Source organism: Dasypus novemcinctus, chromosome 22 (genome assembly GCF_030445035.2).
Source record: "Dasypus novemcinctus isolate mDasNov1 chromosome 22, mDasNov1.1.hap2, whole genome shotgun sequence".
Lineage (NCBI taxonomy): Eukaryota > Metazoa > Chordata > Mammalia > Cingulata > Dasypodidae > Dasypus > Dasypus novemcinctus.
In genome coordinates this window covers 62,554,696-62,565,526 of record NC_080694.1, presented here as the reverse complement: position 1 = coordinate 62,565,526, position 10,831 = coordinate 62,554,696, and the positions used below count along the sequence as shown (strand labels likewise).

Here is a 10,831-nt window from a genome sequence, read left to right as displayed (position 1 = left end):
CTCCCTTTTTCTAGCTTTTCCCTTCACAATTCTCACAGCCCTGTCCATACCCTCGTGTCCACCGATTCCTTGGCCAGAACTAGCTCATAGACAATATTCAAAGAAGAAATTCAGGAGAGGGTGGAGATGAAAGGGAGGCGTTAGACGAGATGGGTGGAAACAGAAGGAAAGCAATTAAAGAACAAAAATCAAGCTGTAAGAATGTACCAAGCTGAAAGAATATTTATGAAAAGTATTCCTTTCAGTGGGACACTTGTGAAGCAGAGTGGCGCAGCGGAAGCGTGCTGGGCCCATAACCCAGAGGTCGATGGATCGAAACCATCCTCTGCTAGCCTCATATTTTTGTTTTGCCTTGTTTTCTTAAGGAGACACTTGCGACTTGCTGCTACGAAAGACACTGGCTGTAGGAGACCCTTGCGTAGTTACACAGTGTTCGCTGTTCGCCCATTTCTAAGACAGGCGCACGTAGCACCCCTCTCTCCTGGTTCTAGGGTCCAGCACCCAGAGGCACCGAGCCTTCCCCCACTGTCGCCGCGGGGACTCTGACGTCAGGAGAGGAAGCAGCAGGACCCTCGCCCTCTCCTTGCCTGGCCTCACTGCTTCCTTCCTCTTCTGCAAACGTGCTCAAAAAGGGCTCGTGGAGATCGAGGACCTGACCGGACCGTGGCGGCGGACGCTCGGGCCTCCACGCCGGGCGCTCCTGGCTGTGACGCGGCTGGAGCTCGGGAGCCGCGGGGGAACCGCAGAGCCGGCCCCGCAGCGGCGGGGGCCCCGGGCCAGGGCTGCGCCCCGCGGGTCTGCGCTGCGCCTCAGCAGCCGGAGAGGAAGGGCCTTCGCGGAACGTGGGGCCGCAGGGGAGGGGAGGCGGGCGGAGGTGCGGGGACGGGGAGGAGAAGGAAGGGGGCGCGGGGCGGGCGGGTGGAGGGGGAGCGCGAGGGGAGCGGCTCTCTCTATTCCACGAGTCTATCAGTCTCCCAGGGCTCCGCTCTGCGCTCTCCCCCCCTTTCCGCAATCACTGACCCGGGTGAAAGGTTTCAGAGTGGACCCACCCTTTTTCCTGGGCCCCAGTTCCACCTTCATATCCCAGGCCTTACGAATAAACGGGGGGATCACACGATCTGCTCAGGGATGACAGGCCCTGGGTGCTCGGGCCACACTTCGGGAGGCCTCGAGGGTCCCTCGGGTCAGGGGCTTCTCGCCTCTCTGGAGACTCCTCCCTCGACGCGCCGTGAAGGACCCCGGCGAAGGCCGATGGCTCACTGGAGAAGAGCAGCCTGTCGGCCTGTTACCACCCGTGTGTGCTGAGGCTGCTCCACGCTGCACCAGACACGTCCAGAGCAGGACCCCGGCGCCCTGCTCGCTGGGGGGTTCCCGAGGTGCAGCCGAAGGGGCAAACCCACGGCTTTTCAGACACGTTTCCCTGTGGGACTCCCTTCAGGCCTCTTCTCCTGGAGACACGGAGTGGGAATGAGGGAAATGCGCCCGAAGCAAATGCAGTCTTGCTCAGCACACACAGACCCCACCAGGTGAAAACCGTGACTTTTTGCCTAGTAACCATTTAAAGGCTTATAAAAATCTATAGTACCCTGAAAAAAATGCACAGAAGTCGATTTTTAGGATTTTAGTAGATTTATATGTAAATACCAGGGAAAGAATAGTTTTGAAATGCAAGTACAAACTGGACAGCCAATACACTGCCGAAAGATTTGTATTGTGAGGTCTAGTGTAAGATGTGAGGAAACCAGGCGATCAAAGAGACAAACAAAACGACCGCAGAAAACTCCTTGGAAAGTTGAAGAGGTCCAGCGAGGTGGTTGTCTGTACATGGACAGTGAACTTGTTCATTTGTGGCTTAAATATAAATTAACCCCTTTGCCTGAACAGGGACTTGAACCCTGGACCCTCAGATTAAAAGTCTGATGCTCTACCAACTGAGCTATCCAGGCCCCATGGTATGCAGGTGCTAATCAGTCCATAAATTACTTCCAATCATATGTAATTTACCATGATTATGGTTTCAGGGATTATTAGTCTTTCAAAACTGTGGCTCAATCACCAGGACCTCAGGATTCCAGAGCCATTCACCATTAAGCAAATAATTTAATTTTCACATCGTACATTCATCAAACAGCTGATTTAAGTGCACAATTTGAGGAAGAATAATAATCTTCGAGTCAATTCACTGCTGAAGGAGACAGCTGATTTGGCCATTCGATACCCTCGTGACTGCCTTTACTCCTTAGCTGTGATCACATTGCTCACCCCAGCTTTTGGGGGATGCGGGGAGGGTAACCATTTTAGGAAAAACTGGAAAAATTGAGGAGAATCCCTGAGGAAATCAAACTGGAGAGAGAAGATGAAGAGCTCTGACACAAGGCAGGAGAATCAGGTCCTGCTGTCCCCTCGGGGATCCCCTCCCTCCCCCTGCACCTCCAGAGATAGGGAACCGGGGTTCTTTGGAGCCAGGAAATAATATCCAGCTTCTCTTCTCACTTTCTCTTCCACATTTTATCTTGAGCCCCAACCAATTCGTTTAAAAATAGGAACCATCCCCCAGTTGAGGACAGACTGTTCAGGGTTGTGTCAGTGTGCATTGTCTCCTGGATATTTTTTGAGTGTCTGCAGAGACAGTGGGGAGAAAATCCTGAAGCAAACGTGACAAAAGAGAGGAAGAGCTCTGTTCCAAGAGGAGCTGTACCAGCCCTGGACTGCCTGACCCAGAACTACTGATTCTGAGTCAATTCTACTATCATCTAAGACACGATTAATTTTTTTTCTGTACATGAAGAGAAATACAATCAGAACCAAACATAAAGAAATATTGCATAAATGTGATATGTTACCCATGGCACTATTATAAAGTAGCATATGTGCAGAGGAGTGGTTGTAGCTCAGTGATTGAGTGCCTACTTCCCAGATTTGATCCTAGATATCTCAAAACAAACAAACAAAAAAAAAAAACACCAAAAAAACCCCCCAGAACAACAACAATGAAGAACCCAGCATACGTGTAAGTGCCATTTTGTTATCTAGATTACACACAGAATTTCAGGAATTAGAAACAATATTATGTATATAAACATATGTACCTGTGGGAAAGACACTTAGATATTACTAAATCTTGATCAGGGATTATTTTTACTTGACCTGTGTGGCAGTTTGAGATTATTTATGAATCCCCAAAAGGGAGATTATGTTTGTAAACTGGTCTGCTCCTCTGGGTGGGAGCACCTTTGACTGTGTTAGGTTCCCCTGAGATGTCTTTGATTAAATTATCTGTTAAGATTAGGGTTTCGATTTGTCCATGTCAGGAGGGCGTGGCTCAGGGTTGGGTCCCCATCCCCTTGGTGGGCTGATAAAAAAGGACATTCACTCAAGAAAACACAGGGAAGAGGAGAGAACTTGGTCATTTCAGTCCTGCCATGTGACGGAAAGGAGAAGGCTCAAACAGGAAAGCCTCGGGGAGAGAGACGAGCCCTACACCAGCCCACAGCTGAGACAGAAGAAGCTGGGCCCATGGGGCCTTAAGAGAAAGAAGGAAGGAGAGACCTGCAGAGATCAACCCATCTTGCTCAACAGGCGGCAACAGACTTTAGTGAGAAAGCAGCCTTGGAGTTCACTCTTTAGGGCCTTGTAATTACAAGATTTTACCCCAAATAAAGACCCTTGATAAAAACCAACAAATTCCTGGTACATTGCATCAGCACCCCTTTGGCTGACTATACAACCTGTAAAAGAAACCATCACATTTGTAGAGTTTCAGTGTTCTGCCTCCCCCCACACACTCCAATATCCCAGTAATGTGTGAAACACATCCTCATTCTCTCTCTGAGCTTCTGGCCATTTGCATGCCATTTCCTGGCTCTCAAGATCATTGATGAGATAAAAATTAGAGGTGGAAGAAAGGACGGGATCAGGTGCTTAGGGATGAAGTAATGGGCAAGATGGGATGATGATCTTGGTTTGGGAAAGGCCGAAGGTAGGTTAAGCAGTGCAATGGTAGGTTGCACAATTTCCGTTCCAGCTACACAGGTCTCCTTGCTTTTACTCAAAAACTCCAGGCCTCATCACACTTTGTCTTTACCCTTGCTGTTCCCTCAGCCTAGAAATATCTACTCCAGATGTTCACATGACTCTGTCCTTTTATTCTTTCAAGTCTTTGCTCAAATGTCACCTTCTCAGTGAGATCTTCAGCGACAACACCAGTAGTACAAAAATCTCCCTCACATCCCTTATCACTTCCCCCATAATTTTTCCTTCACCATCTGGTTGTCTATGTCCTCCAGAAGCTTGCCTGGCACTCGTAGGTAGGTCTTGAGTTTTCCTGCGCACTTCAACAGTTTTACAGATCATAATCAGACGAGGCCTCTCAAGATGTAAACAAGACCCTCCACAACCATGTCTGAACAGAGAAATCATGAACAGTGTCCAAGCCACAAGTTGCCATGCGTCTGTCCCTCCCAGATAACATGAGTGACTGCTGCTTCTCTAACAACTAGAGCTTCAGTTTTTCCAGCTAGTCTTGTCTTCTTTTAGACAAGATTTGTTAAGCTATCCCATCATAGAATTATTCCCACTACCTAACAGTACCCCGACCAGAACTAAGCCCCACTTCCTTCAACTCTCCCCAAATACCCGTCCAAAACCCAAATCCTTCTAACACTTTCTTCATGTGACACTGCAGTTCTAGGGTTTGCCTTCTCCTTGCTGCAACAAGGAATGCATCCAACGTGTTCACCCTCAGGTGTGTCCCTGGAGGTCTTCGGTGGGAGTGCATTGGCACTGACTAGTTTTGCTTATTGTCTGACCCCCACTGCTCCACTGTCCTTGGTATGAACTACAGAATCTGAAACTTAGTATACACTCAATAAATATTTGTTAGATAATTTAATAACTAAAATTTATCCACAGGAAAGGAAAAGTTCGAATTATTGGGAAGGGAAAATCAAGAGCAGCGAAGATTGCCATATACCCGACTCTCCAGAGCGGTTGGATCTGCACAGCTGGACTAGAGCAGGCTGCTTTCACCCAGAGTAGCATGCAGCCCTTCCTGCTCAGGCTGCTGGGGCTGGGGCTCATCGAGCTCTCCTGGGTCACACGCCCATCTGCGTCCTGCAGCTCTGCGGCCCTGCATGTGTGCCACACCACCACCCTGCTGCAGCTCTGGCTGGGTGCAGCCTTTCCCCCAAGACATGCAGCACAGCAAGAAAGCACACTTAGACCCACCCTTGCCCTCCAGGGCACTCTCAGGACCCTGGACAGGGATGGTCTTGGCACCCTTCCCAATAAACCCTCCTTATTATCCAGAAAAACCTGCCACAGGTGAGAATTTTTAATTAGGTCAACCATCTTCCAAGTGGGAAGCCCTCTCTATTTTTTTTCTCTCTGTCAGTTTATGTCTCTTCTTTGTCTCTTTCTACTATGGGGTCATTTCTTTCAGAATTTTCTGCATTGCAAATCAATCCGTAACAATCTACTTGGCCTCCCTAATAAACCTTTTCCTATTTGGGAGATTTATTTTTCGGACCTCAAAGGTCAATTGATTGGCTGTATTTGAAATACCTTTGGGCTTCAGTTGAGTATCAGCAAATGGTTATAGATTATAGACATCCCTGCTTAAAGTAAAAATGAGGTCACTTTTCTAAATGGAAAACTTTCTTTAAAGTGAAGCCTCTGGAAACAGCACCCTTGTTGATACTCCTGCTCAAAACCATTCCAGATATCCCTAACAATCTGCCATCATTTAGACATTATAGTTCTTCCACAGCCTGCCTCTGCTTGTGTTGACCTTGAAAAAAGCTTACTTTTCTCCGTGCATCTCCAAAACCGTTTCTCTGGCGAGAATCCCACTTCTAGTTTCTAATCTTTTCATTTTGGGTTGTATAGTTGTACGGTTTAGGTGAAAAGTTGTGAAAAGTTGTAATCCATTACCAGGAACAAAACACAATGTGTCAGAAGTGGGATTCGAACCCACGCCTCCATACGGAGACCAGAAACCCCAACAACGGGAAGCGAAGGCTTGAGTCTGGCGCCTTAGACCACTCGGCCATCCTGACACAGTCGCTAAGACTCTTTGTAAAATTACCCTATAACCATTCGCAGATGCGCTGTGGACAAAAACTGAATTATGAAAGCTAAGACACGACCTCTGATCGATCTTTTGCAAAAACCGCGTAGTTCTTTTCGTGCCCTGCTGGCTTCTACCTCCTTCATTTTCTTTCTTCCATTCACTTCTTCCTGCTGGCGTAGGGAGAGGGGCTGAGAAGGGACGCGAGGGGACGTGATATATGAGGCACGACGGTAGAGAAGCGTGTCAAATGTGGAAGAGCATTGGAAAGCGGCGGGTGAAGAAAAGTAGTGGAAGGAGAGGTGAGGCGCACGGGAGCAGCAAATGCTGAAAGCAGGGTTATAAAGGAGCGTCCCAGCCCTTCTCACGCGCCCCCCACGACCGATGCTACTTAAATGGAATGGTGGGAAGGAGTGAGAGGGAGCGCCGCTGGAAGCGATCATTGGCCTTTTCTCAAGTTCGAGAGATTCTCCCATCCTAGCCACCGACTTGGGCGGGGGCGCTGGGGCTGGCTGCTCTGTGCGAGGAGGGGAGAGAAGGAGGAAGGAGGGTCTCATACCCTCCAAAAAGGATTTTAGATGATCACCAAGTTGATGAACATACGGGTCTAATAGAGAGCTAGGACTTCAGGTTTTAGGAGTAATTCCCTAACAGTGAATTGTGTGTCTGCGAGAGAGCAATCATAATAAAATTTCTCAGGCTGCTTGCGTTAGGTTGCAGGCATGTGCCCTAGGCTTTGCCAAACAGATGCACCAAGGCAAAGGTTTCTTCTTTCAAAGGAAAGGAAATTTGGAATAAGTCTTACATAGAATTCCTTCCTGGTAAGGGTGAAAGAGTTTAGCAGGGAGATATTTAAGCTTTTAGAGGCGATGGTGCCTTGGGGTGGTATTCCAGGCTGGGAGCAATTCTGCTGGCTGTTAACACTAGGAAATACATGAGGAATTAGAAAGATTGGGTGGTGTACCATGAAACAGTGCGTGATAATTACTCTGCTAATACAGTTGCGTGTAGAAAACGACAAGCTCAGAGTGATAAATTCTCAGCTAAATGTGTGGTTACCAAAAAAGGGATTTCCTCTGCCCTAAAACAATTTCTAATTTCAGCCCCAGAGCTGACATAATTCAAATTATGTACGACTCTGAGTTTCATATTAACAAAAGGGTGGATGAATGAATTGTGAACTAGTTTGCTGCGTATAGAGTAATATACAGCAGCAAATATGAATGAGTGAATGAATGAATGACAGTTACATGCAAGAAAAGCAATGTTTAATTTTAGCAATATAATATTAAGTAAGACTTATAAAATTATATATAGCCTAATACGCTATCTGCAATTAAGCTATACAAATTTTGGAATATATATGTAGTGAGATAAAACCAAGGAAAACACTTTGGAACAACTTAAGGACCCTAGTTACTTCTTTGTCTTCAATCGTGAAAAATCCAGAGATGTTCCAGAAGATTGTCTAACTTGCAGTAGGAGACAGTTTTATGACGATAAAGTCATCACAGAGGCACCCTGGGATATAATTTTGAAGCTGTATGATTTCTGTGGGAGGTTCTCAGCATTGACAGCAATTCTTCTGGGTGGGGGGGTGATGCCATAGAAATGACCAAAGAACCCCACGAAAGCCCTAAGACCATGTATCCAGATCTTGACTTGTTCTGCTGCGAGTGCTTGCCGCTTTCACCTGGGGATCAGAATTGTTCAAACACCTGAGAGTATCCACGCAATTCTTTGTTTAAAGTACGAATAGAAGATCTTCACAAATCTTTATTTCTCAGTGGAAAATGAAAGCTATAATTTCAGGTCATTGTACCTAACAGCCATTAAGAAACCTTATTCTCTCTGGACAAAAAGGTTCACGTCTCTCAATTCTGTTGCTGTCTCTCATCCTACGCGAAGTTGAGAGATCTAACTACATTCTGTAAAGTCATAAATCAAAGGAAACGTTCATCCCGACTCAAAAGCATTACGGGTGTCATAGAGCCCCTGTTAGGCGAGCGGACGAGGGAGAAGGGAAGGGAGGGATGGGTTCCTACTCTGAACACACAGCCGGGGTCAGTGGGGCCCCCCTCAAAGCCCGTGTCCACACACCCCTCCGGGCTCGTCTGAATTCTCTGCCAAAGAAGCTTTAAATGGAAAAGTGGAAAAAAAGGGGAAAAAATTTTTTTAAAACACCAAGTAGGTTCCACCGAGATTTGAACTCGGATCGCTGGATTCAGAGTCCAGAGTGCTAACCATTACACCATGGAACCCCATGCTTACCGGGCCTCTAAACACTCCTTCCTGATGGGATGAATCACCGTTTGTCCACCCACCCAGCCCCGAAAGCTCAAATTTGTATCCCTCTCCGCCACCTGCCCGCACTCGCCCCTTTGCGCCTGCACGCGAGGCTCCTCCTCGGCCTAAAACCCAAACGTTCCTAGAGTGGGCCCGGGAGGCCCGCGCCCCGCCCTCGCCGCCCCCTCGCCGCCCCCTCGCCGCCCTCGCCGCCCCCTCGCCGCCGCGCTGCGCCCCTCCCCGCCCTCGGCCGCCCCTCCCCGCCCTCGGCCGCCCCTCCCCGCCGCGCTGCGCCCCTCCCCGCCCTCCCCACCCGCGGCGCCCCTCCCCACCCTCGCCGCCGCGCTGCGCCCCCTCCCCGCCCTCGGCCGCCCCTCCCCGCCCTCGGCCGCCCCTCCCCGCCCTCGGCCGCCCCTCCCCGCCCTCGGCCGCCCCTCCCCGCCCTCGGCCGCCCCTCCCCGCCGCGCTGCGCCCCTCCCCGCCCTCGGCCGCCCCTCCCCGCCCTCGGCCGCCCCTCCCCGCCGCGCTGCGCCCCTCCCCGCCCTCGGCCGCCCCTCCCCGCCCTCGGCCGCCCCTCCCCGCCCTCGGCCGCCCCTCCCCGCCGCGCTGCGCCCCCTCCCCGCCCTCGGCCGCCCCTCCCCGCCCTCGGCCGCCCCTCCCCGCCGCGCTGCGCCCCTCCCCACCCTCGGCGCCCCCTCCCCGCCGCGCGGCGCCCCCTCCCCGCCCTCGGCCGCCCCTCCCCGCCGCGCGGCGCCCCCTCCCCGCCCTCGGCCGCCCCTCCCCGCCGCGCGGCGCCCCCTCCCCGCCCTCGGCCGCCCCTCCCCGCCGCGCTGCGCCCCCTCCCCGCCGCGCTGCGCCCCTCCCCGCCCTCGGCGCCCCCTCCCCGCCGCGCTGCGCCCCTCCCCACCCTCGGCGCCCCCTCCCCGCCCTCGCCGCCCCCTCCTCCCCCTCCTCCCCGGGCGCGCTCTCTCCCGGGCGCTGTCCCGCGGGGTCCCCGCCGCTCGCCGCAGACGCTTTCAGAAGTTCAATTTCGTGCCCTAAAAATTGGGGATGACGGCCTCGGCTGACGCGCGCGAGTCCCCGTCCTCCCGGGCGCTGCGGCCGAGAAAGGGCGCGTGGCGGAGAACGCCGTGGGCTCCCGGGACCGCGCCCCTCGCGGTGGCCCAGGGCGAGGCCCAGGAAGCCGCGAGGGTTTTCCGAGCGGGTCTAGTCGCCTGGCTCTCGCCGGGAACGCTCGGGCCCCTCCGCGCGCAGCCGCCCCGGGCCTCGCCCGCGGCCGTTCTCGCCCCGCTCGCGGAGGCCACGCGCGGCAGCCCGCGCCCGCCCAGGCTGGGAAGCCGGCGCCGGGGGAGAGTGAACAACTGACCGCAGCGATCAATTTTTAAGAATTAAAAAAAGGGAAAAAAAGGAAGAAGAAAAAAGAAAGAAAAAGAAGGAAAAAAACCTAAAAACCAAAACACCTGGCAGCTGTCCCAAGTCCCCGGGAGTGTCAGAGCCCGTCTCACTGCGTGAAGACGTCGGGTGCCAGGGAAGGAAATCTTGCCGGCTCGCCCGGGGCGGCACCGGCCGCTGGACCCGCAGGGAGAGGGTTTCCCCGTGCCTCGCGCATTCCAGCTTCCCCCCGGACCCGCAGGGCCCCCGGTCCGCGCGGTAACGAGGAGGCGGGATACGTAAAAGCGATTTCTAGAAGCCTCGGGAGCAAACGCCAGGCTCGGGAGCGGGTTCACCATCACCGCAGCTCGCTGCCCGCTTGTTAAAAACCGTTCCAGGCAACCAACAGAAAGCGCATTTCTAAGGGCCGGGCTTGTACTGGGTTCTGGGCTCTGGATAAATATGTAAAAATATGTGCCTGCAAGGGAACAGTGTGGGTAACTGAGCAAAACGGCACAGGACTATAAGCGAAAGTATGAAATAAATATCCACGAGTCCATGCTGATGTAAATTGTTAGACGTCGGAGTGAGCAATTGGGACGCAGAGACCAGCGGTGGCTGGCAAGGATTTATGGAGAAGATCCAGCAGGAAGGGACTGAAGATGGAAACTCCAGCCTGCCCCAGCAGAGGCAGTCGTGAATGCTGCAGTACTTCTCTAGGCGGGAACATGCTTAGTCGGTGGGAGAGGGTTCGGGCTTAGGTAAGACCCCTGGGCTCTGTAGGGATGGCTGGGGGGGTGGGCTAGGGCAGTGAATTCTAGGGGTTCGGGAGGGGTGGGTGGGGTGCTGTGGCTTCTTCCTCTCTTCTTGTGAGGAAATGAAGTGTATCTGGACATGAAGGCCCAGCCCGGGGCTGTTCTAGGTCACAGAAGAGGTTTCACAGCCTGGTACCAGCAGCTTCCTTAATGTGGAGGCAACCTCAGTATCCCAGGGAATCTCAGGCACAAGAATTTCAAAGAACATCATGCCCATTTCTCAACTGTGGGCTGCACACAGTGAAAGGGGGAAAGAGTGAAGAGTGGGGACGTGTGACAAACACTCCCTCCG

General features: G+C 52.4%; 4 non-coding genes across 4 annotated transcripts; 1 reads left to right on the top strand and 3 right to left on the bottom strand.

Moving 5' to 3' along the window:
* Positions 1 to 259: 259 nt before the first annotated feature.
* On the top strand, positions 260 to 331 carry TRNAM-CAU (transfer RNA methionine (anticodon CAU)). Its single transcript has one exon. It is a non-coding gene; the product is annotated as a tRNA-Met (tRNA).
* Positions 332 to 1,873: 1,542 nt separating this feature from the next.
* On the bottom strand, positions 1,874 to 1,946 carry TRNAK-UUU (transfer RNA lysine (anticodon UUU)). Its single transcript has one exon. It is a non-coding gene; the product is annotated as a tRNA-Lys (tRNA).
* A 4,003-nt stretch (positions 1,947 to 5,949) lies between these two features.
* On the bottom strand, positions 5,950 to 6,056 carry TRNAL-CAA (transfer RNA leucine (anticodon CAA)). Its single transcript has 2 exons — positions 6,019 to 6,056; positions 5,950 to 5,995 (listed from the first exon to the last, which is right to left on the bottom strand). It is a non-coding gene; the product is annotated as a tRNA-Leu (tRNA).
* Positions 6,057 to 8,256: 2,200 nt separating this feature from the next.
* Positions 8,257 to 8,328, bottom strand: TRNAQ-CUG (transfer RNA glutamine (anticodon CUG)). Its single transcript has one exon. It is a non-coding gene; the product is annotated as a tRNA-Gln (tRNA).
* Positions 8,329 to 10,831: the final 2,503 nt, after the last annotated feature.